General features: G+C 37.5%; 1 protein-coding gene and 1 pseudogene across 6 annotated transcripts in view; both read right to left on the reverse strand.

The window, feature by feature from the left end:
- Positions 1–23,032, reverse strand: part of LOC143650931 (growth hormone-inducible transmembrane protein pseudogene) — a 36,535-nt pseudogene extending 13,503 nt beyond the window's left edge.
- Positions 1–25,439, reverse strand: part of HS2ST1 (heparan sulfate 2-O-sulfotransferase 1) — a 310,493-nt gene that overhangs the window by 165,647 nt on the left and 119,407 nt on the right. The window lies entirely within an intron of this gene.

Raw genomic sequence — 25,439 nt, forward strand, 5'->3', positions numbered from 1 at the left:
AGAATGCCAGAAAATTCACAAATACGTGGAGGCTCAACAACACACTCTTAAACGACCAGTGGGTCAAGGAAGAAATTACAAGAGAAATTAGTAAATATCTCGAGGCGAATGAAAATGAAAACACAACATATCAAAACCTATGGGACGCAGCAAAGGCAGTGCTAAGAGGGAAATTTATTGCCCTAAATGCCTATATCAGAAAAGAAGAAAAGGCAAAAATTCAGGAATTAACTGTTCGCTTCGAAGAACTGGAGAAAGAACAGCAAACTAACCCCAAAGCAAGCAAAAGGAAAGAAATAGCAAAGATTAGAGCAGAAATAAATGAAATTGAGAACATGAAAACAATAGAGAAAATCAATAAGACCAGAAGTTGGTTCTATGAGAAAATCAATAAGATTGATGGGCCCTTAGCAAGATTGACAAAAAGAAGAAGAGAGAGGATGCAAATTAATAAGATCAGAGATGGAAGAGGAGACATAACCACTGACCTCACAGAAATAAAGGAGGTAATAACAGGATACTATGAACAACTTTCTGCTAATAAATACAACAATGTAGATGAAATGGACAAGTTCCTAGAAAGGCATGAACAACCAACTTTGACTCAAGAAGAAATACACAACCTCAACAAACCAATCACAAGTAAAGAAATTGAATCAGTCATTCAAAAGCTTCCCAAAAAGAAAAGCCCAGGACCAGACAGCTTCACATGTGAATTCTACCAAACATTCCAGAAAGAATTAGTACCAATCCTGCTCAAACTCTTCAAAAAAACTGAAGTGGAAGGAAAGCTACCTAATTCATTCTGTGAAGCCAAAATCACCCTCATACCAAAACCAGGCAAAGATATTACCAAAAAAAAAAAAAACTACAGGCCAATCTCTCTAATGAATATAGATGCAAAAATTCTCAACAAAATTCTAGCAAGTCGAATCCAGCAACACATAAAAAGAATTATACATCATGAGCAAGTAGGATTCATCCCAGGTATGCAAGGATGGTTCAACATAAGAAAATCAATTAATGTAATACACCATATCAACAAATCAAAGCAGAAAAATCACATGATCATTTCAATTGATGCAGAGAAGGCATCTGATAAGATTCAACATCCTTTCCTGTTGAAAACACTTCAAAGGATAGGAATACAAGGGAACTTCCTTAAAATGATAGAGGGAATATATGAAAAACCCACAGCTAATATCATCCTCAATGGGGAAAAATTGAAAACTTTCCCCCTAAGATCAGGAACAACACAAGGATGTCCATTATCACCACTGTTATTCAACATCGTGTTGGAAGTTCTAGCCAGAGCAATTAGGCAAGAAAAAGAAATACCAGGCATCAAAATTGGAAAGGAAGAAGTAAAACTATCACTGTTTGCAGATGATATGATACTATACGTCGAAAACCCTGAAAAATCCACAGCAAAACTACTAGAGGTAATAAACGAGTACAGCAAAGTGGCAGGTTACAAGATTAACATTCAAAAATCTGTAGTGTTTCTATACACTTGTAATGAACAAGCTGAGGGGGAAATCAAGAAACAAATTCCATTTACAATTGCGACTAAAAGAATAAAATACTTAGGAATAAATTTAAGTAAAGAGAAAAAAGACCTATACAAAGAAAACTACAAAAAACTGTTAAAAGAAATCACAGAAGACCTAAATAGATGGAAGGGCATACCGTGTTCATGGATTGGAAGACTAAATATAGTTAAGATGTCAATTCTACCTAAATTGATTTACAGATTCAACGCAATACCAATCAAAATCCCAACAACTTACTTTTCAGAAATAGAAAAACCAATTAGCAAATTTATCTGGAAGGGCAGGGTGCCCCGAATTGCTAAAAGTATCTTGAGGAAAAAAAACAAAGCTGGAGGTCTCACGCTGCCTACTTTAAGGCATATTATGAAGCCACAGTGCTCAGAACAGCATGGTACTGCCATAAAGATAGATATATCGACCAATGGAATCGAATAGAGTGCTCAGATATAGACCCTCTCATCTATGGACATTTGATCTTTGATAAGGCAGTCAAGCCAACTCACCTGGGACAGAACAGTCTCTTCAATAAATGGTGCCTAGAGAACTGGATATCTATATGCAAAAGAATGAAAGAGGACCCATATCTCACAACCTATACAAAAGTTAACTCAAAATGGATCAAAGATCTAAACATTAGATCTAAGACCATAAAACAGTAAGAGGAAAATGTAGGGAGATATCTTATGGATCTTACAACTGGAGGCGGTTTTATGGACCTTAAACCTAAAGCAAGAGCACTGAAGAAGGAAATAAATAAATGGGAACTCCTCAAAATTAAACACTTTTGTGCATCAAAGAACTTCATCAAGAAAGTAAAAAGACAGCCTACACAATGGGAGACAATATTTGGAAACGACATATCAGATAAAGGTCTAGTATCCAGAATTTATAAAGAGATTGTTCAACTCAACAACTAAAAGACAGCCAATCCAATTACAAAATGGGAAAAAGACTTGAACAGACACTTCTCAGAAGAGGAAATACAAATGGCCAAAAGGCACAAGAAGAGATGCTCAATGTCCCTGGCTATTAGAGAAATGCAAATCATTGTGAGATAACATCTCACACCCACCAGAATGGCCATTGTCAACAAAACAGAAAATGAAAAGTGCTGGAGAGGATGTGGAGAAAGAGGCACACTTATTCACTGTTGGTGGGAATGTCAAATGGTGCAAACACTGTGGAAGGCAGTTTGGCAGTTCCTCAAAAGCTGAATATAGAATTGCCATATGACCCAGCAATACCATTGCTAGGTATCTACTCAGAGGACTTAAGGGCAAAGACACAAACAGAAATTTGCACACCAATGTTTACAGCAGCATTATTTACAATTGCAAGGAGATGGAAACAGCCAAAATGTCCATCAACAGACGAGTGGCTAAACAAACTGTGGTATATACATACGATGGAATATTATGCAGCTCTAAGACAGAATAACCTTTTGAAGTATGTAACAACATGGATCGACATTGAGAACATTATGCTGAGTAAGACTAGCCCAAAACTAAAGGACAAATACTGTATGGTCTCACTGATATGAACTGACATTAATGAATGAACTTGGAATATGTCGTTGGTAACAGAGACCATCAGGAGATAGAAATACGGTAAGATAGTGGGTAATTGGAGCTGAAGGGATACAGACTGTCCAACAGGACTGGATACAAAAACTCAGAAATGGACAGCACAATACTACCTAACTGTAATGTAATTATGTTAAAACACTGAATGAAGCTGCATGTGAGAATGATAGAGGGAGAAGGGCTGGGGACAGAAATGAAATGAGAAAGAAAGACAGATGTTAAAGATCGAGATGGTATAATCTAGGAATGCCTAGAGTGTATAATAATAGTGAAATGTACAATGTACAAATTTAAAAAATGTTTTGGCATGAGGAAGAACAAAGGAATGTCATTATTGCAGGGTGCTGAAAATAGATGATAATTAATACTTTAAAATGTCACCTGATGTGTGAGACTAAAGCAAAAAATGTTTATTTGTTACAAAATTTATATTTTGACTAGAGCATTTCCTAATATAACTCATGTAGATAGTTTGATTGAATGTCATGAGTACTTGGAATCTCAGGTAGCACATGAGATTTTGTTGGTTTGTCCAGAGTGATCCCCCGATGAATCCCAGAATGATTTGATCAGTGACTGGAAAAGTATTTGCAAGCCCCCTTCGGGGAATGGTGAGAGTGGGGAGAAATTCAACTTCCCCAGGTTGAATCCTTGATATTCTCACAAGCAGTGTGGACAACCAAAGCTATAGGCTGAGCCCCTAGTCTTGGGGTTTTTTCATATGAAATTTAACCCCACAAAGGATACGTCAAGTCTACTTAAAATTTAGGCCTAAGAGTCACCCCCAAGAGAGCCTCTTTTGTTGCTCAGATGTGGCCCCTCTCTCCAGCCAACACGACGAGCAGTCTCACCACCCTCTCCCTCTCTGCGTGGGACATGACTCCCAGGGGTGTGGGCCTTCTTGGCAATGAGGGACAGAGATCCTGGAATGAGCTGAGACTCAGCATCAAGGGACTGAGAAAAACCCTAGAATGAGCTGAGAATTAACATCAAGGGATTGAGAGAACCTTCTCAGCCAAAAGGGGAAAGAGTAAAATGAGACAAAGTGTCAATGGCTGAGAGATTCCAAACAGAGTCCAGAGGTTATCCTGGAGGTTATTCTTACGTATTAAGTAGATATCACCTTGTTGTTCAAGATGTAGTGGAGAGGCTGGAGGGAACTGCCTGAAAATGTAGAGCTGTGTTCCAGTAGCCATGTTTCTTGATGATGATTGAACAATGATATAGCTTTCACAATGAGACTCTGTGAATGTGAAAACCTTAAGCCTGATGCTCCTTCTAGCTACTATATCAACAGAAGAGTAGAACATATGGAATAAAAATAAATAATAGGGTGAACAAATGTTAAAATAAATCCAGTTTGAAATAGTGGTAAATGAAAGCGAGGGGGGTAAGGGGTATGGTATGTATAGTCTTTTTTTTCTCTATTATCATTTTATTTCTTTTTCTGTTGTCTTTTTATTTCTTTTTCTAAATCGATGCAAAGGTACTAAGAAATGATGAATATGCAACTATGTGATGATATTAAGAATTACTGATTGTATATGTAGAATGGAATGATATCTAAATGTTTTTTTGTTAATTTTTTTTAATTAATAAAAAAAGTTAAAAAAGAAAAAAAAAGTAAATCAATGCCCAGGGCCCAACCTAGATCAATAATATCAGAATATACAAAAGTGGGTACCAGTAATTTTTTTAAAGCTCCTCACAGACAGGTTGGAGAACCACTGGTCTATCTGAGATACTGCAGGAATTCTAAAGATTGAAAACTAAAATATGCTCAATGACACCCAAATGGCACAGCCAGAAGAGGGCAGCAAGGTGCTATTCTGCAAAGTAGATACAGGGAATGAAGGGAAAACTAAGGTATTAAGTAGGAAGCTGTCCCAGGAAATACCCCACAGAAATTCAAATGTTCTAAGAAAAATGCCACACTTCCAGAATTGAAATTAATGATACCAACCTCTGCTTGGTAAGGATACAAGCAGAGATAAGTTAGCAAGGAGAATTATCTGAAAGAATAACAGCAAGAAAGGAAATGCCAGAGGAGAACCTGGCACAAAAGGACCACTCGACTGATGAAGATGCTAAGAGTCAGAAGCAAGCAAAAAAATAATTATCCAAAATGAGAGAGGCATAGGTTAAAACAGCTTCTAGAAGCTTCCATGTCAACAATTAACAGTCTGGCTGACCTAGAGAAATAGCATGAATCTTGAAAAAATAGTCTTGGAACTTAGAATAACTGTAGCATAAATAAGGTAGCTAAAAAAAATCCTGGATAACATAATAAAAGGAATCAATGTGAATGTCAGAGTAATTCACAATGAAGAATATATTCTCATTTTAAAATCCAACTGTGGAACTTACTACCTTTAGCAATATGCATATGACTATCCCTCTTCTAGAGTATGCTTGGGGCTGGTGGTGGGGAGGGATGTTCCAAATCAGGCACCTATCTACAACTCTATAATCTACATATATTTTGGACAAAAAAAAAAAAGAAACTGCATCTGTACAGAATAGTTCTTCTTTTCACTAGCTGGTATTAGTTACAGTTCTATAGAGAAACAGAATCAAATTTTATATTCACAAATATAAAATTTATAGAAGTGTCTCATGTAACCATGGGAACGTAGAGTCCAAAATCCACAGGGAAGGCTGTGAAGCTGATGACTCCGATGGAGGGTCTGGATGAACTCCACAGGAGAGGCTCGTCAGCCAAAGCAAGGAGAGAGCCTGTCTCTTCTGAATCCTCCTTAAAAGGCTTCCAGTGATTAGATTAAGCATCACTCACTAAAGAAGACATTCTCCTCGGCTGAGTACAAGTGGAATCAGCTGTGAATGTAGCCAAAATGAACATGATTTAATTCTATGAAATGTCCTCACAGCAAAAGACAGGCCAGCACTTGTCCAACCAGGCAAACAGATGCCACAACCTTGCCAAGTTGACACATGAACCTGACCATGACAGTCCACCCCTTGTCAACTTGGCAGTTATACTCATCACCTTCAACCATATGTAATTTCTAAATAAATAAACAATAAAAGACACATTTTTTTCTCACCTAACAATACTCAACTGTCCTGTACATAACCAGAAACACATTAAATCTCTCCAAAATAGGGTGGAAGTCCTTGGATAATATTCATTCTTAAACTTGATATCTTACAACTTAAATAGTATAACATGAAAAAAACAGCATTACAGTCCTCATTTTTGTAACAGATCACATGGTCGTAGTTCATATTTATCATTACCTTCTTCCACTCCCCATTCCATGTTCCCTCTACCCTCAGCAAGCACATCAGCTGGCTGCGGTTCCTTGCCTGGTGGGGTGACTCAAACCTTCATTCCTGAAGTTTCAGAGTCATTGGTAGTCCTGCCTGGATTGGGTTGTTGCAGTTTTCCATTGATTTTAATCAGAGGGCATGGTAGTACTAAAAGATGCCCTAAGGGATCTGCTATATTCCAGGAAAACTCTCCCTTACCTCCATTCTGTAGCTGCAGTTCTAGTTCCCCCTGAGAGTCAGGGCCAATCACCCCAGCCAGTAACACAATCCCTTTCTTGGCTTGTTGATCCAGGGGTATGAGTAGCCCAAAGTAATCAGGTGGCCGTCTTTGATTCCAGTTCAATGGAATCATTGTTGTTTCTCCTGGTAGAAGCACTCCCCCTTTTGGAACTAAAACCTGCAGACCAGCAGAGCTCAGGGTCGCAAGGACAGGAAGCAAATTTTTTCCTAGTAGTTCACTAGGGGTAATAGTGAGTGGTGTCACTGCCATTTCCACCCCTTGGTTTCTAGACCCATGGATCCTGGCTATGGGAAAAACAGCACCATACAGTAGACGCTGATTCACAATGTACACAGATTGCTGAAGAACATTACCCCAGTCCTTCAAAGTATTGCCACCTAGTTGGCACCGTAATTGAGTTTTCAAAAGGCCATTCCACCGTTCTATCAATCCAGCTGCTTCTGGATGATGGGGAACATGGTAAGACCAGAGAATTCCATGAGCATGTGCCCATTCCCGCACTTCATTTGCTGGGATCTGTGTTCCCTGATCAGAAGCAATGCTGTGTGGAATACCATGACGATGGATAAGGCATTCTGCAAGTCCACGGATGGTAGTTTTGGCAGAAGCATTGTGTGAAGGGAAAGCAAACCCATGTCCAGAGTATGTGTCTATTCCAGTTGGAAAAAATCGATGCCTCTTACATGAAGGGAGTGGTCCAATGTAATCAACCTGCCACCATGCAGCCGGCTGGTCACCTTGGGGAATGGTGTCATATCGGGGGCTGAGTGCAGATCTTTGCTGCTGACAGACTGGGCACTCAGCAGTGGCTGTAGCCAGGTTAGCCTTGGTGAGTGGAAATCTATGTTGCTGAGCCCATGCATAACCTCCATTCAAACCACCATGACCACTTTGTTTGTTCATGAGCCCACTGGGCAAAGACAGGAGTTGCTAGGGAAAGAGGCTGACTGGGATCCAAAGAACGGGTCATCTTATCCACTTGCTTATTAAAACCTTGCTCTACTTAAGTCACCATCTGGTGCGCATTTACACGGGACACAAATATCTTCACATTTTCAGCCCACTCAGAAAGCTCTATCCATGTACTTCTTCCCCAGACCTCTTTGTCACCAATTTTCCAATTATGATCTTTCCAAGTCCCTAACCATCCAGCCAACAGCCCATGAGTCAGTATACAAACGCAACTCTGGCCAGTTCTCCTTCCAAGCAAAATGAACAAAAAGGTGCACTGCTCGAAGTTCTGCCCACTGGGAGGATTTCCCTCACCACTGTCCTTCAAGGACACCCCAGAAAGGGATTGTAATGCTGCAGCTGTCCATTTTCAGGTGATACCTTCATATCATGCCAAACCATCTGTAAACCAGGCCCGAGTTTTCTCTTCCTCAGTCAATTCACTACAAGGAACTCCCCAAGATAGCTCTAGTCTAGGAAAGAGAAGGTAATGTGGCAGAAGTGGAGACCATGGGCATTTGGGCCACTTCCTCATGTAACTTACTTGTGCCTTCAGGACCTGCTCTGGCTCTATCTTGTATAAACCATTTCCATTTTATAATGGAGAGCTGCTGCACATGCCCAACTTTATGGCTTGGTGGGTCAGACAACACCCAGCTCATAATAGGCAACTCAGGTCTCATGGTAACTTGGTGGCCCAAGGTTAAGCATTTGGTCTCTACTAAGGCCCAGTAGCAGGCCAAAAGCTGTTTCTCAAAAGGAGAGTAGTTACCTGCAGCAGATGGTAAGGCTTTGCTCCAAAATCCTAAGGGTCTGCATTGTGATTCTCCTATAGGGGCCTCCCAGAGGCTCCAAACAGCATCTCTATTTGCCACTGACACTTCCAGCACCATTGGATCTGCTGGATCATATGGTCTAAGTGGGAGAGCAGCTTGTATAGCAGCCTGCACCTGTCACAGAGCCTCCTCTTGTTCAGGTCCCCACTCAAAATTAGCAGCTTTTCTGGTCACTGAAATCGGCCAGAGTAGCATACCGGAATGAGGAATATGTTGTCGCCAAAATTCAAAGAGACCAACTAGGCATTGTGCCTCTTTTTTGTTGTAGGAGAGGCCAGATACAGCAACTCATCCTTCACCTTAGAAGGGATACTTTGACATGTCCCATATCAGTGGACACCTAGAAATTTCACTGAGGTGGAAGACCCCTGTATTTTGGTTGGATTTATCTCCCATCCTCTGACACACAAATGCCTTACCAATAAGTCTAGAGTAGTTGCTACTTCTTGCTCACTAGGTCCAATCACCATGATATCATCAATATAATGGACCAGTGTGATGTCTTGTGGGAGGCAGAAACTATCAAGTTCCCTGCAGACAAGATTATGACATAGGGCTGGAGAGCTGATACACCCCTGAGGTAGGACAGTAAAAGTATATTGCTGACCTTGCCAGCTGAAAGCAAATTGTTTCTGGTAGTCCTTACTAACAGCTATTGAGAAAAAAAGCATTTGCTAGATCAATAGCTGCATATCAGGTACCAGGGGATGTACTGATTTGCTCAAGCAATGATACCACATCCGGAACAGCAGCTGCAATTGGAGTTACCACCTGGTTGAGCTTATGATAATCCACTGTCATCCTCCAAGACCCATCTGTGTTCTGCACAGGCCAAATAGGAGAGTTGAATGGAGATGTGGTGGGAATCATCACCCCTACCTACATCTTTCAAGATCTTAAGAGTGGCAGTAATCTCTGCAAATCCCTTCCACCATAACAGCCCTCACTGCATGAGTTAGAGAGACAATGTGGGGATTCTACCAGTTGCTCAATAAATCTATTCCAATTATACATAAATAACTAAAGAATGGGTCCAGGGGCCACTGGACCCACTGTGAGACAGACCTGAACTAAAACTTCACTCTCACTGGTAGACCAAAGTGACGTTTTAGGTCCCCTGGAATTAATGTCACTTCTGAACCGGTGTCCAATAATTCCCAAAATATCTGACCATTTTCTTTTTCCCAGTGCACAGTTACCCTGGTAAAAGGCCTTCAGTCTCCTTGGGGAAGGCTTGCAGGAAGATTAACAGTATAAATCTGTGGCAGTGTAACAGGGTTCTCTCCCAAAGGGACTTGGCCTCCCCTTCATTCAAGGGGCTCTGGGTCTGTAAACCGTTTCAAGTCTGGAAATTGATTAAGGGGTCGTGACTCTGTGTTTTTGTAATTCAAGTTAGACTTCTGTTCATTTGACCTAGAACTCTTTTGTTTGTACAGCTCAAATAAGAATTTAGTAGACTGCCCATCTGTTATACTTCTAGGTACCCCATGATATACTAGCCAATGCCACAAATCTCTGCAAGTCAGATTATTTTGACTCCTGTTTTGAGTGTGTTGTCTATTATAAAAGCCATGTTCACCCTGTCTTTGGTGATTAACTGCTGACACCTGGCTTCTGCCAACTCGGGATCTAGTCATCCCATTGCGTTTAAGGATTCCAGCTCAGTTATGGCAGCTCCTACAGTAATATCTGACCTACAGAGCTCTTCAGGAATAATGGGGCTATTATTTCCTTACTGTTTTTTTTTTTCACAAATTTATTTCTCACTGTTCTAGTAAAAGATGCATCCTATGGACATTCCTGGGGTGTAAGAGCAGGCTTTGCATGATAAATCTATCTAACATTCCAACCTCTCTAAATCTCTGTTGTGCTGATTTGAAATGACGTATGTAACCTAGAAAAGCCATGCTTTAATCCTAATCCCATTTTGTAAAGGCAACCATTTCTTCTAATCCCTATTCAGTACTGTATGTTTGAAATTGTAATTAGATCATCTCCCTGGAGATACGATTTAGGGTGTTGATTAGTTTGCTGGAAACCTATAAAAAAGAAAACATTTTGGAGAAAGGGAGACTCAGAGAGCAGAGCAGAATGACATCGCCACGAGAAGCAGAGTCCATCAACCAGTGATCTTTGAAGATGAAGAAGGAAAATGCCTCCTGGGGAGCTTCATAAAACAGGAAGCCAGGAGAGGAAGCTAGCAGATGATGCCACATTCGCCATGTGCATTTCCAGATGAGAGAGAAACCCAGACCATGTTCACCAAGTGCCTTTCCAGATGAGAGAGAAACTCTGTGTTCGCCATGTGCCTTTCCACTTGAGAGAGAGAATCTCTGTTCATCGGCCTTCTTGAACCAAGGTATCTCTCCAAGGATGCCTCAGATTGGACATTTCTATAGACTTGTTTTAATCGGGACATTTTCTTGGCTTTAGAACTGTAAACTAGCAACTTATTAAATCCCCCTTTTTAAAAGCCATTCTGTTTCTGGTATATTGCATTCCGGCAGCTAGCAAACTAGAACACCCTGGATCTCCTCATCTACCTTATACCAGGGCAGTTCTGGCATTTCAACCTCAGGTAGTGTCGGCCACCTTTTGATCCATGTTTCAGCCAACCATCCAAACAAACTGTTAATGCTTTTTCTAACCCTTCGAGCTATAACATTGAATGCAGAACTCAGCTTAGTGGGCCCATATCAATAAATTCAGCCTGATCCAGCCTTATATTCCTCCCATCATTATTCCACATCCTTAAAATCCATTACCACACATATTCTCCTGATTTCTGTCAATATAAATTGGAAAACTCAAACAGTTCTTTTGGAGTATAACATACCTCCTCATGTATGATACTTTGTATCTCACCTTTAGGGGCCTGTAGGGACTTCAGTCTAGTTTTAGGTCTGGAAGAAATGAGGGGTGATGGGGATGGGTCATGAAAAGATTTAGAAGTATCTTCCAAGCCATTTGCTTCAGGGCATTCATTTGCAGTTTTACTTGGAGAAACAGGACTAATTACTCTGGGCTAATCCCTTCAGTTAGAGGCTGGGTGGCCAACTCCTCAAGGTAGGCTGGAGGTGGGGCAGCTATGTCCTCATGGCAGACCATTACAGGGTACTCTAGAGAAGACTCGGCATGACCTAGGGTTTTAACCTCGCCCCCGACAACATTATCTAGTCAAATCTCACCATCCCATTTTCCAGGGTCCCACTCCTTTCCAACCAATGCCCTCACTTTAACGGCAGACACCATGCAAGACTGAGATTTCAGTTTATGTTGTAAAGTTGCTACTCTAACAATAAGATTCTAAGTATACGGCTACAGGAAATAAGATTTTCCTTTAGGATACTCATAGAAACATTTACATCTGTCAGAGGGCATGTAAGCGTCTCGTTTGCAGCCTTAAGCCCAACTCTTTCACTCACTAATAAATACAGTATATCTAACAACAACCAGCCAACATCTCTATACCTTCTATTTCCACAAAACTCCATAAAGATGTCAAAAACATTATCCCCTAAAGCCTGGCTTCGTGCAAGCAAAGCATTAGAAGAATTGAATGGCGATATTTTGACTATCTCTTTTGCCAACTCACTCCATGGATTGGCAGTGTCATTCTGATTATGGGAATTACAGTCTTAGTGCCTTTGTGTCCAGTCAGAGTAGAAAACCATTCATAAAAACCCATTTTTAAGATTCTGTTTCTTAAGAACCACTCTTGGTACCACGTTGTATTAGTTAGGATTCTGAGAAACAGAATCAACAGGAAATATTCATAAATATAAAATTTATAAAAGTGTCTCATGTAACCGTGGGAACGTAGAGTCCAAAATCCGTAGGGTAGGCTGTGAAGCTGATGACTCCAATGGAGGGTCTGGAGGAACTCCACAGGAGAGGCTCGCCAGCCAAAGCAGGAAGAGAGCCTGTCTCTTCTGAATCCTCCTTAAAAAGCTTTCAGTGATTACATTAAGCATCACTCATTAAAGAAGACACTCTCCTTGGCTGATTACAGATGGAATCAGCTGTGGATGCAGCCAACATGATTATGAATTTAATTCTATGAAATGTCCTCATAGCAACAGACAGGCCAGCACTTGCTCAACCAGACAAACAGGTACCACCACCTGGCCAAGTTGACACAATAACCTGACCATGACACTAGCCATTAGGAATCTGTCTTATTTTTATATTTTTTAAGTTTTATTCACACACCATACAATCCATCCTAAGTGTGCAATCAATGGCTCTTGGTATAATCACATAGCTATGCATTCACCAACCACAATCAATACAAGAACATTCTCATTTCTTAAAAAAAAAAAAATTCCATGCCCCTCATTGCCCCCTACTATTAATATTTAGCTTTGGTATACTGTCTTCGTTATAATTAATTAAAGAATATTACAATGTTATAATTAACTATATTTCTTAGCATTAATTGTATTTTTTCCCACATAATACCCTATATTTAACACATTTTAATACTGACATACATTTCTTTAGCTAATGCAAGATCTTTATTTGTACAATTAACCACAGTCATCCTCCACTCTACGTTTTGGTAAGTTATACAGTCTCAGGTTTTATCCTCTACCTTTCCTTCTGGTGACAATATGATCCAAGCTGCCTTCTTTCAACCATACTCACATTCAACATTGTTAATTACATTTAAAGTGCTGTGCTAGCATCACAAAATATTGTGCTATCAATTTCTGAACATTTACCATCAACCTTATTAAACATTCTGTACTCCTTAAGCATCATTTGCCTAATCTCTACTTTTTTGCTACCTCCTTAATTCATGCTCTCAAATTTAAATCCCAGAGATTGCGCACTACAATTGGTATCTATTAGTGAGACCATACAGTATATGTCCTTTTGTTTCTGGCTTATTTCATTCAACATATCCTCAAGGTTCATCCACATCATTGCATGCATCATGACTTCATTCCTTCTTGAAACTGCATAATATTCCATCATATGTATATATCAGATTGTTTATCCACTCATTGGTTGACAGAAATTTGGATGGTTTCCATTTATTGGCAATCATAAATACCACCATAAACATAGGTGTGCAAATGTCTATTTGTGTTCCTGCTTTCTGGTATATATTTCTTCTAAGTATACACCTAGTAACAAGATTGTGGTATCATATGACACAATTCTGTACTTAGCTTTCTGAGGAACCACCAAACTGTCTTCCAGAGCAACTACATCATTCTACATTCCCACCAACAGTAAGTATATCTACTTCTCTACATCCTCTCCAGCACCTGTAGTTTTGTTTTTTTGGGTTTTTTGAATAATGGCCATTCTAGTAGGTGTAAAATGGAATCTCATTATGGTTTTGACTGGCATTTCCTTAACAGCGAGTGAAATTGAACATCTTTTCATGTGCTTTTTAGCCATTTGTATTACCTCTTTGGAAAAGTGTCTATCCATGCCTTTTGCCCATAATTTAATTGGGTTGTATGTTTTTTGCTGTTGAGTTATATAAGATTTCTTTATATATCTATATATTACACTCTTATCAAACATGAGGTTTCTGAATATTTTCTCCCATTGAGTAGGCTACCTTTATACTTTCATGAAAAAGTCTTTTGACCAACAAAAGTATTCAGTTTTAAGGAGATCTTTATCTATTTCTTCTTTCATTACTTATGCTTTAGGTGTAAAGCCTAAGAAACCATACCTCTTACCACAAGATCTTTAAGATGTTTCCCTACAATTTCTTCTAGGAATTTTATGGCCCTAGCTTTAATGTTTAGGTCTTTGATCCATTTTGAGTTAATTTTTGTATAGGGTGTGAGACCGGGATCCCCTTTCATTATGTTGAAAGTTCTCCCAGCATCATTTTTTTAAAAGGCTGTTCTGTGTCAGTTGAGTGGACTTGCCCACCTTGTCTAAAATCAACTGGCCATCACTCTCTCTAAGCCCAACTCTTGCAAGAGAAATCACTGCCCTCCCCCCAACGTGGGACATAACATCCAGGGGTTATAGTCTCCCTGGTGGCATAGGAGATAACTGCCAGAGATGAATTCGGCCCTAGTACCATAGGATCAAACAATTCCATCATGACCAAAAGGGGGAAAAGAAGTGTAACTAATAAAGAATCAGTGCTGAGAAAGCTCAAATAGAATCGAGAGGCTACTCTGGAGGTCCTCTTACACAAGCTTCAGTTAGCCATTTCTACCTATCATAACTTGCCAAACCCCAACCAAAACCATTCCTGCCAATCCTAAAGGACACTCAGGGCAATATATAAGATTCTACAAAGGTTACATGCACCAGGGTAACTTTCCAGAAACCTATAGCCTCCAGATGGGTCCCTGGACCAGATAAGTCCTGAAACTTAGAGGGCCCAGCCTTTCCAGAACACCAGCTAATTTCATTTCCCTACCCCATATTACTGACAGCCCCTTCCAACATGAAAAAGTTAGAATGACCACAGTCTAAATACTCCTAAAGAGAAGGATAGAAAGATCAAAGGTGATGGGGGAGTTATACAGAAAAGGTAGGGTTTAACAAATAAATATAACTGCTGAATCACTAAATTGATATTTCTTTTAGTCTCCAGTATCTTAGAGCAACTAGAAGTAAAAACCAAAAAACTGTGGAAGTATAACCCATACCAAACTTTGAAATTTGTCCTACAACTAATTGTTGTGCTGTGTTTTGAAACTTATTGCTTTTTTCGTATACATGTTAATTTTCACAAAAGAAGAAAAAAGTTGATTGTGATGATAAAAATATATATATTTATTCCTTCTAGCCTCTTATGCTCTGGAGCAGCTAGAAAGAAAAATCTGAGATGATAGCATGGTAGCCCATGACAAACTCTGGGATCTGTCCTGTAACTATTTATTGAAGAGTGCTTTAAAAACTATTGCTTTTGTTTTGTACAAATGTTATATAATACAGTTTAAAAAGTTAAACAAAAAATCAACTGGCCATGCATTAGAGAATCTATTTCTGAATCCAAATCTGATTCTATTGTTCAATATATCTGTCCTTACAACAGTACCGTGCTGTTTTGACTACTGTGGCTTTGTAAAGAAATGTGACATCTCCAACTTCATTTTTCTTTCTCAAGATATTTTAAGCTATTCAGGACACCCTGCCCTTCCAAGTAAATCTGGTTATCTGTTTTTTTATTTCTTCAAAGTAAGCTGCTAGGATTTTGATTGATATTGCATTGATCTGTAAATTAATTTGGTTAGAACTGACATCTTAACCATGGCATCCTTGTCTTGATCCAGATCCTAGGGGAAAAGGTTTCAGTCTTTCCCCACTGAGTCTGATGTTAGCTATGGGTTTTTCATATATGCCCTTTATCATGTTGAGGAAGTTTCTTTCTATACCTATCTTTCAAAGTGTTTTTATCAAGAAAGCATGTTGGATTTTGTCAATTGTAAAATGCCTTTTCCACATCAATTGATATGAACATGTTATTTTTCCACTTCAATTTATTAATGTGGCGTATTACATTAAGTGATTTACATTAAGTGTTCAACCATCCTTGCATACCTGGAACAAAATCCAATTTCAAAGGAACAATATAAAAATCCAGAAATAATAAACACTTGTAATGTGCTATTGTATTTGATTTGTAAATATTTTGTTGAGGATTTTGAATCTATATTCATTAGAGAAATTGATCTGTAATTTTCTTATAGTATCTTTGTCTGGCTTTGGTATTAGGGTGATGTTGGCTTTATAGAATGAGTTAGGTAGCACACCATCCTCGTCAATATTTTGGAAGAGTTTGAGCAGGATTTGAATTAATCCTTTTTGGAATGTTTGGTTGAATTCACCTGTAATGCCATCTGATCCTGGGCTTTTCTTTGTTGGGAGGTTTTGATGACTGATTCAATCTCTTTACCTGTGATTGGTCTGTTGAAATCTTCTCCTTCTTCTAGTGTCAGTGTAGTTGTTCATATGTTTCTAGGAAGTTGTCTATCTCATCTAAGGTGTCTAATTTATTGGCATAAAGTTGCTCATAGTATTCTCTTATGATTTCTTTTATTTCTGTGGGTACAGAACTAATGTTCTCCTCCTCCCATTTCTGATTCTATTTATTTGCATCCTCACTTTTTTGGTCAGTCTAGCTAAGGGTCCATCAATTTTATTGATTTTCTCAAAGAATCTACTTCTGGTTTTGCTGATTCTTTTTTTTGGGGGGGGGGGTGTCTCAATTTATTTCTGTACTAATCTTTCTTTCTTACCTTCTGCTTGTTTTGGGATTAGTACACTGTTCTTTTTGTGGTTCCTCCAGGCATGCAGTTAAGTCTTCAATTTTTAGCTCTTTTTCTAATATAGGTGCTTAGTGCACTACCTTCACTGCATTGCATAAGTTTTGATATATTGTGTTCTCATTATCATTAATCTCAAGATATTTACTAATTTATCTGATGATTTCTAACTGGTTCATTTTTTTTAAGTTTGAATATTATAGCACACATTTCTGTGTATTAATATTATTGTGCTGGTTTGAAACCATTATGTAGTCCCAGAAAAGCCATGTTCTTTAATCCTCATTCAATATTGCTGGATGGGATCTGTTGATTAAGTGGTTTCCGTGAAGATGTGAGCCAATCAATTGTGGGCAGGACCTTCTGATTAGGTGGTTTCCATGGAGATGTATCTCCACCCATTCAAGGTAGGTTGCTTACTGGAGTCCTTTAAGAGGGAGTCATTTTGGAAAAAGCATCTGAAGTGACAGAGCCAAAAGGAGAACCAGACATCTGGAGATGCAGAAAGTAAATGCTCCCAGGGAAGCTGTTTGAAACCAGAAGGCAAAGACCCCAGCAGATGCCAGTCCTTTCCTAGCTAACAGAGGTGTTCTGGACCCATCAGTCTTTCTTGAGTCAAGGTATGTTTCCCTGGACCCCTAGTTTGGACATTTTTATAGACATTTTTACAGTAAACAGTAAACTGTAAATTCCATTTTTAAAAGTAGTTCCACTTTTGGTATATTGCATTCCAGCACATTTAACAAACCAATACAATTATCCTTAGATTTCTCTTCTCTGGGCTTGTTTTCCACTCATCCTCATTTACTTTATTCTATTGTATTTTGAAAGATGCCTAAGTTTTTCTGAAATGAAGCTGAGATTAGAGAATCAATTAAAATATGGCCCAGATTCATCTAATTTTTGTTATCTGATTAATTTAGCACTTCATAAGCACTATCAGTTATACCAAAAATGTATGATGTTTGAGGCGGTCTTGTTTGAGTTTTACCAGTGTAAATCCATCACAATTACTAGAAAAACAGCTTTGTGCATATGTGAGATTACTGTCACTTTTCATATATGAAGACAGTGAATTTACTAATAATACTGCTGCAACAATTACTGGTAATACTATACCACATAGCAATAAAAATTATACATTTAACTCTATAACTATCACTTTAACAATAAGACTGGCACTGAACAACTGTTACTTGTTTGTTATTTTTTTAAAAATACAAAGAATGCTATTACTGGAGAGTATTTTTTAAAATGTTTTAGGTTTAAAATTTTAATGGACACAATTTTTTCTGTGCTTTTTGATAAAAGAAACATGGGAAGTATTTAAAATCTCAGCTAAAATTTAGCCTCCACCCTTTAGTTTATTCAAAAATAAACTGCAATACACCACCTTTTTCTAAGGGTCAGGGAATAAAAAAGGATCATAACCTTGGAAAAGAATAAATCAATTATTAGAGGTTTTCACTTGTAATTCACTTGTAATCATGGATGGCTAGTTGACCACAGCTGTCAAATGAGCCCAAGGTCCTAATAGTCATCTGTGTGCAATTTTCATATTTTATAATTGTCTGTATTAACTCAATCTGTACTACCTGAAAACTACTTAAAGGGGAGCCTCAATTCTATGCTGTGGCTCTTTCTTTGTAGAAGGTACACTGATAGTTAAATGTTTTTGTAATTCCACAATAAAATTCCACATGCTTAATTTTGGAGGAGTAAGGAACATTGCTAAATTCATCTTTGCAACTATTAACATTTAGCCTAGTACCATTGGTGGTAGTACATACGGTTCCAATGAGATCTTTTTCCTTCGCATTATTTTTCTTAAATGCACTATATTGCATAAAAGTTTGTACACAACTTAAAGGGTTATAAAATGACCACCTTTATAACTAACATCAGATTGGGAAATAGAACTTTTCTAGTACCCCAGAGGCCCCACAAATGTCCCTCTGTAATCTGCCCTTTTCCAGAGACAAAAATTATCCTGATTTTCAATAATTTCTAAATAGTTTTCTTTGTACATTTATCAGCTATATTCCTAACCTTAAAGAATACTGTAAAATTCTCATGTCTTATTTTCTTGCACTCAACACTATATTTGTAAGATTCATTCATGGTGTTGTATGTACTATGGTTTGTTTTCATTGCTTGAGTAGTACAGGAATAAAACATTCAGTTTTCAGGTAGATATGTGGAGGCAAAATAATAGTAGTTGCCCATTTTTAAACCCCTAATATGTTCCAGGCAATCATTCTAATACTTAAATATATAGTCTGACAAAGGTTCTAACACTTTAACAATAGTATCCTTGTAATTTTCCACAAACTTATGAATTAAGTCCCTTATTACAAATAAGGCAAGTGAGCTCAAATAAAATCATTTGCCTGTGGACACACAGCTACATAGAGAGATAAGATTCAGTCTTTTAACCCTAGTATGTTTAACACTAAAACTTCTATTTCCAATAGAATTTATAAATAAAACAAGAAAAAAATGGGAGTCAGGGAAGTGAACAGAAAAGTACAGTGAATGAAAGAGGAGACACCTTGGCATTTGGCCTTAGGAGAAAGATAGGAGGTAACATGCTGCAAGGGTACTTATTCTACACTTTTTAGGAAAAAGCTCAGCATAGTGGTTAAAAGTAAGACTGTCCAGGTTTAAATCTTAATTCCATCACTTGCTAGATGTGTGACTGTGGGTCATTTGCCCCTGGGAAGCCATGTTTCCTACTTGGTAAAATGGGATGACTAATTTATATTACACGCTCTTACCAGTTATAAAGTTTAAATTACCAAATTAATAATCTAATCCAGGTAAAGAATGTAAATAAAAGTTAGGACTTATTTGCCACTGCTATTTAAAATGACAAAATTTATTCAAGGAATTAAGACTCTGAATGTTCAGAAACTTACTCATTACCTAAAAATTCATTTTGCCCATACTGACTAAATGATTTGTAGTCTACAAGTCATTTGCCAATTAAAGTTAACACAGCCCCATTCATAGCATAAGGAATAAAATGTGGTAGACCTATTCACAGCATTATCATCTGTACTTTCATATGACGAAATCATGAATGATTTCAATGTTAAACAAAATACATTTTTACAATCCAAAGATTCAGGTATGAGTTCTATTTTGCAGTTTCTGGATGTATTTCCTAATTCCTTAAATTCCACTATTAAGGATCCATGGGTAATTAACAAGAAATTGTTACTCATAGTTTGCAGAAGGAAAACTACTGTAACAGTATTAATCTCTCCAGCTGCAGGGTAATTTACAATGGAGATACATTAAGCACCAAAGATTAAGGTGTTATTTTTCCTCTTGGAAAATTCTTGGTGGCACCCAATGACTAAACCATAGGTTTGCCTACAAAACAGCAGAAATCAAGGCAGAAGGACAAAAAGTTAGATCACAGACAGGAAGTGGGAGTAATGGCACCACAAAGAGAACATTTTAAGGAAAAAAATCCCTTTTACGACAGCTCCTTATGAACAAGTATACACCCAATTTCATGGCAGTATTGCTGATATTTTCCATAGTCAGTGTGGCCAACTGGTAACACTTGCTTTAAAACTACCTCACAGCTAAAAGTATCTAGGCCATGCTATATGTGAAAAAACTTTGAGAAATTGACCAACAACTCATGTTCAACATTGAATCAGATATAGAATTGCTTCTTCAGAAAAAGCCAGCTTCACCTGCCAGTTCTCTACTGGCCTACTTTTCCCCAAATGTGGGGCAATCTTGGGTTCAAATGGAACTCTTTTTCAAAATCATAAATTTTCATAGAAAGATGTCAATATTATTCCTTAAAGCAATGGATCCACCCCTAGTCAATAATCCAAAATAATTGCTGCTCAAATTGTCTCTGCCCAGTTCTTATCAACAAAGAGATTCAAAGAAGTAATATATACATCTTTATACATACACACATGCATGCATATGTATATTTTGTGTGTGTATATAGTGAGGGAGAAAGAGAGAGAGGATTATTTTATTTGAAGGATATGCAGATCAACCATTTCTTGATATACTCCAAATTTGTTTTTGGGTAAAGATTACTTTTTAGCTCCCCATCCTTCACCCCAGTAAGAACTGCACCTCAGCATCATGACCTCAGCTTTCAATTAAGAACATTATAAGTAAATAGGTTTATGAAACTTCACACTGAATTCACTAAAGGGATATTGGGAGGACAATACTCATCACATGGTTCAGGGTTCCCTATAGGAAGTCCCACACAAGAAATGTTTTTCAGAAATAAGTGCTAGAAAAAGTTTTGCCTCCTCCAAGGAATGAGTGTGTTTTCTTTTCTTTTCTTTTTTGACTTTAGGCCAAAGGAAACTCATAACCAAATTTCTAGGTCAAATTCATCAAGCTGTAAACTTAAGATCTGTACATTTTACTATAAGTAAATTATGGTTCAGTAAAAAAATTTGTGATCAACTTTAGTGGATAATTTAGAATTCTGAGACAGAATATATGTTCTAACTGTTTCTGTAGTCATGACTTTCTATTCTAATTTGTATTCTGCTCTGATCTTAAAAACTCTATCTCTTTTTCACTTGTTTTATTTTTCCACTGAGGTGCTCACAGAAGGAAAGTATAAATGCCTTCTCACATACATGAAAAGAAAACAGAACCAAACAGACTAGGGCTTTGACACAGCCAATCCTGGCCAGTGTATTTACCATCAATTTCCAAAAGAAGAAGAAATAATGGTCAAAATAAAATTCATACTTGTGGCTTACTGTAAACAGGACGTTTATATTCAGTGAAATAATACGTAAGTAAACAATTTAGTAAGCCTATTAACAATGTATGTATATTGAACATGAAGACATTATTCTCAAATGTCTTTTCATTTTAAAATCCCAAATCAAGATCCTTAGCCATATTTATAAACATCTGAATATAGATGTTCAGAATGATAAGAAGGCAGAAACAAACGATCTCTAATTGAGTCTACCTGCAGTTGCCTACCTTTTAAGGTACTGAAAACATAGGTTTCAGGAGAAACTGATATTAGAGAACTGATATGCAAATGCTTCTCACATGCACTGTAATTTTCATAAAGGGAAGAACAAATCTGAACAATCTACTGTCAACAACTTCTTGTTTTAACAAAGATTGAACATATAAACTACTAAAGATGCTTTTACTTATGTTGTTCCCTCACCTGAAATACGGTTTTTCCTACTAGCTGGTTTGACCAACTTACAACTCATTATCTAATATTCAGCTAGCTCATGAAAGCATTGTAGAAACTTAACATATCCATTCCACTGCAACCACATCGGAGAAAAAAGAGAAGGGAAATTCCTAGATTGCCTGCTAGGCAGACAGAATAAGATGCCATTTCTTTTTCCCAAACTTTTTATTTTGAAAAATTTCAAACCCAAAATAAGACTGCAAGAAAGTACAATGAACAATCTTACATCTTTCGACTAGATCATGCAGTCTCAGTGGGGGTAGTACTGCCCTCAAAGAAACAAATATTGATTCCTGGCAGATGAAAAAAACAGAGATATTACAAAAATGCTGAGAAATGTGGACTGACTAATTGTTAACATTTTGCCACATTTATTTTTCTCTTGCTTACACACATGAACACAATACATACATGTACAGCGCTGCTACCAGATCTAGAAAAAGAAGGGAAAACATAATAAATGGCTTATTGAAATTATATTACAATTCATGTTAAAATAATATTACTTGTGTCTCCAGAATTTATGGTCACATACTTTTTTGGGAAGTTGATCCATTTGAAGGTTACTTGTAGCATCATTAACATTTCACTCTTAAACATCAGAATGCACCCCCACAAGAGCAAGGGTATTTTCCTACTTAATTACAATTATCACACGCAGATATTATAATAGCATTATCATTGAATTCATATTATTATCTAATATACCATTCACTCTCAAATTTCTCTTGTCATCCCAATACTGTCCTTTATATCTGTTTTATCCTCAAATCTAAGAATCAAAGAAGGATCAATCATACTACATAGTGAATTACTATGTCTTTTAGTCTCCTAACTTCTCTGAGTTTTTCAATTTTTTTATTTTTTGACCTTTCATGATGTTAACATTTTTAAGGGTCTAAACCAGTGGTTTTACAGATTTCTTACACGGATTTTTCTATTGTTGCCTAGTTAAATTCTGGTTTAAATAACTGGGGGCAGTAGTACCACACTGGTGATGTGTTGTGAGTGCATCACAAGGAGAAACACATTGTCAGTCTGTCCCATAACAATGATGTCAAGTTTGATCTTCTGGTTAAAGTGGTCAGATTGCTCCATATCTGCCCCAACAATCTTTCAACCAACGGTTTTAGCATCCTCTAAAGAGTCTTGTCTCAATTAACTATTTCTATGGTGCTTGTTCTATATATGGACTTTCTGTTTCCAACATTCTACATGTTTAAGAATAAAAAATTTAAAAAAGAGCAAATGGTCACTATCTATAGTCCTAAAAGGCCTGTATTCTAAGTGCCCACAGGTTACGTGGAATGAATTCTAATTCTCCTGATGCATCTTAACACTTTTTATTCGGGATTCTGTTTAAAATGTTATGAATAAAGGGCTCCACTAATAGGCAAGAAAAATGAAAACTTAGCTTCGAACAGGAATCTCCAACAGAGCTTTCTGTAACGATGAAAATGTTCAATATCTATATTGCTGAACAGTTGGCCACCAGCCACATGCAGCCACTGAGCACATGATATGTGGCTAGTGAGACCAAGGAAAATAATTTTTTATTAAATTTAAATTTAAATAATCACATGTGGCTAATGGCTACAGTATTATACAGTACAGGCATGAGGAACTCCACTTTAAAACTTTCATCAACATTTTTTGGGATATTTTGACATCTAAATGCAAATACATGTAACAAACTAATTATCTTTTAAAAATAACAATAAGCACACTATATACAAAAGTAACTCAAAATGTATCAAAGTGCTAAAACTTTAGGATCTTGTATTAGGCAATGGATAATTAGACTTCATACTAAAAGCAAAAGCAACAAAAGAAAAAATAGCTAAATGGGCTTCAACAAAATTAAAAACTTAGGTGCATCAAAGGACATTAACAAGAAAGTGAAAAGACAACCTACAGAATGGGAGAAAATATTTAGAAATTACACATCTGAAATGGGTTTAATATCTAGAATATATAAAGAACTACTATAACTCAACAACAAAAGGACCAAAAAAAGGCAAGAAGAGGAAATCACAATAAAATGATATTAATAATAACAATGTAAGAGGAATGCTATCACTTGAGAACTTTCTATCTGCCAAGTTTTATATTAGATGCTTTACATATATTTTCATTTAATTCTCATTATGACCTTCTAATCAAGAGTATATCTTTTTGAGAAATGTTTTTTAATGAAATTACCCATGTAATTATAGTAGACCTCTCTTGAACAAAACATATTAAGAAAAACAAGGGCCACTTAAATTAACTGAATATGCATTTTAAAGAATTAAAAATTTTCATACAAAAAATAGGCCAAGCCCTGTATTTTGAGGCTTGCCCTTCTGAAACTTATTTCTGTAGGGGAGAAGCTAAGACTACCCATAACGAGGCCTAAGAGTTGCTTCCAGGAAGCCTCTGTTGCTCAGATTATGCCCCTCTCTCTCTAGACCCAATTCTGCAAGGAAAATCGTTGCTCTCCCTGCCCCCCACTACATGGTACAAGTCATTCAGGGATGAAAATCTCACTGACAATGTGGGGCGTCACTCCCTGGCACTATGGGATTGACAATGACTTCCCGACCAAAAGGGTGAAAAGAAGTAAATTAAAATAAGGCATCAGTGACCAAGAGAGTTCAAGTGGAATCAAGAGGCTATTCTGGAGGCATAGAGCTCTTCTGGAGGAAGCTCTTATGCAAGCTTCAGTGAGACAGTGCTAATTGCCATGGTTTGCTAATCGCTGAACAACATCACTCCCACTGACTCATAAGAACATCTAGGGCTCTAACAGAGACTCTAAAAAGGTTTTGTGCACTAAGTTTGCCTTCCTGTAACATGTAATTCCCGGAGGGTTCCCAGGTTAGACAAATCCTGAAACTCAAAGAGACCAGCCTCTCCAAAATTATCGATTAATTACATCCCTCTGTCTTGCAGTGTTAACATCCCTTCTCAACACACACAAAAAAATCAGAGTGGGCATTGCCCAAACATCCCTATAGAATGGAAGAAGGATTAAAGAGAAGGAGGAAGTATAATAGAGAAAATGGGATTTATCAAGCAAGTACAGCTGCTCAATCACTATATTAATACTCCTTCCCACCTCCAGTGTTTTAGAGCAGCTAGAAGGAAAAATCTAAGATGGTGGAATGGGAGCCCATGACAAACTGGGCTCTGTTCTGTAACTACTTGCTGGCGCGTTCTTTGAAAATTATTGCTTTCTTCTTTCTTTGTTTTGTATATGTTATTTTTTTACAAGAAAACAGTCTAAAATTTTTTCTCATACAAGAGTAAAAGCATTAGTTGGAAGAAAGTAATAGCTAATAAAAACCTCTAATTTCAAGACTTAAAAAAATGTAGCAACAACTTTTCTATTCTGATTTAAAATAAATGGCATAGGAGAATTTTTAATTTCTAATGTCAATGGCTCGCACAACATGAACCATGTATCGTATAGCAAGTGGTAAGTTTTTCAAGGGAAAATCCAAACCACAATTCCGGTCAAGAG

This window comes from Tamandua tetradactyla, chromosome 11 (genome assembly GCF_023851605.1).
Source record: "Tamandua tetradactyla isolate mTamTet1 chromosome 11, mTamTet1.pri, whole genome shotgun sequence".
Taxonomy (NCBI): Eukaryota; Metazoa; Chordata; class Mammalia; order Pilosa; family Myrmecophagidae; genus Tamandua; species Tamandua tetradactyla.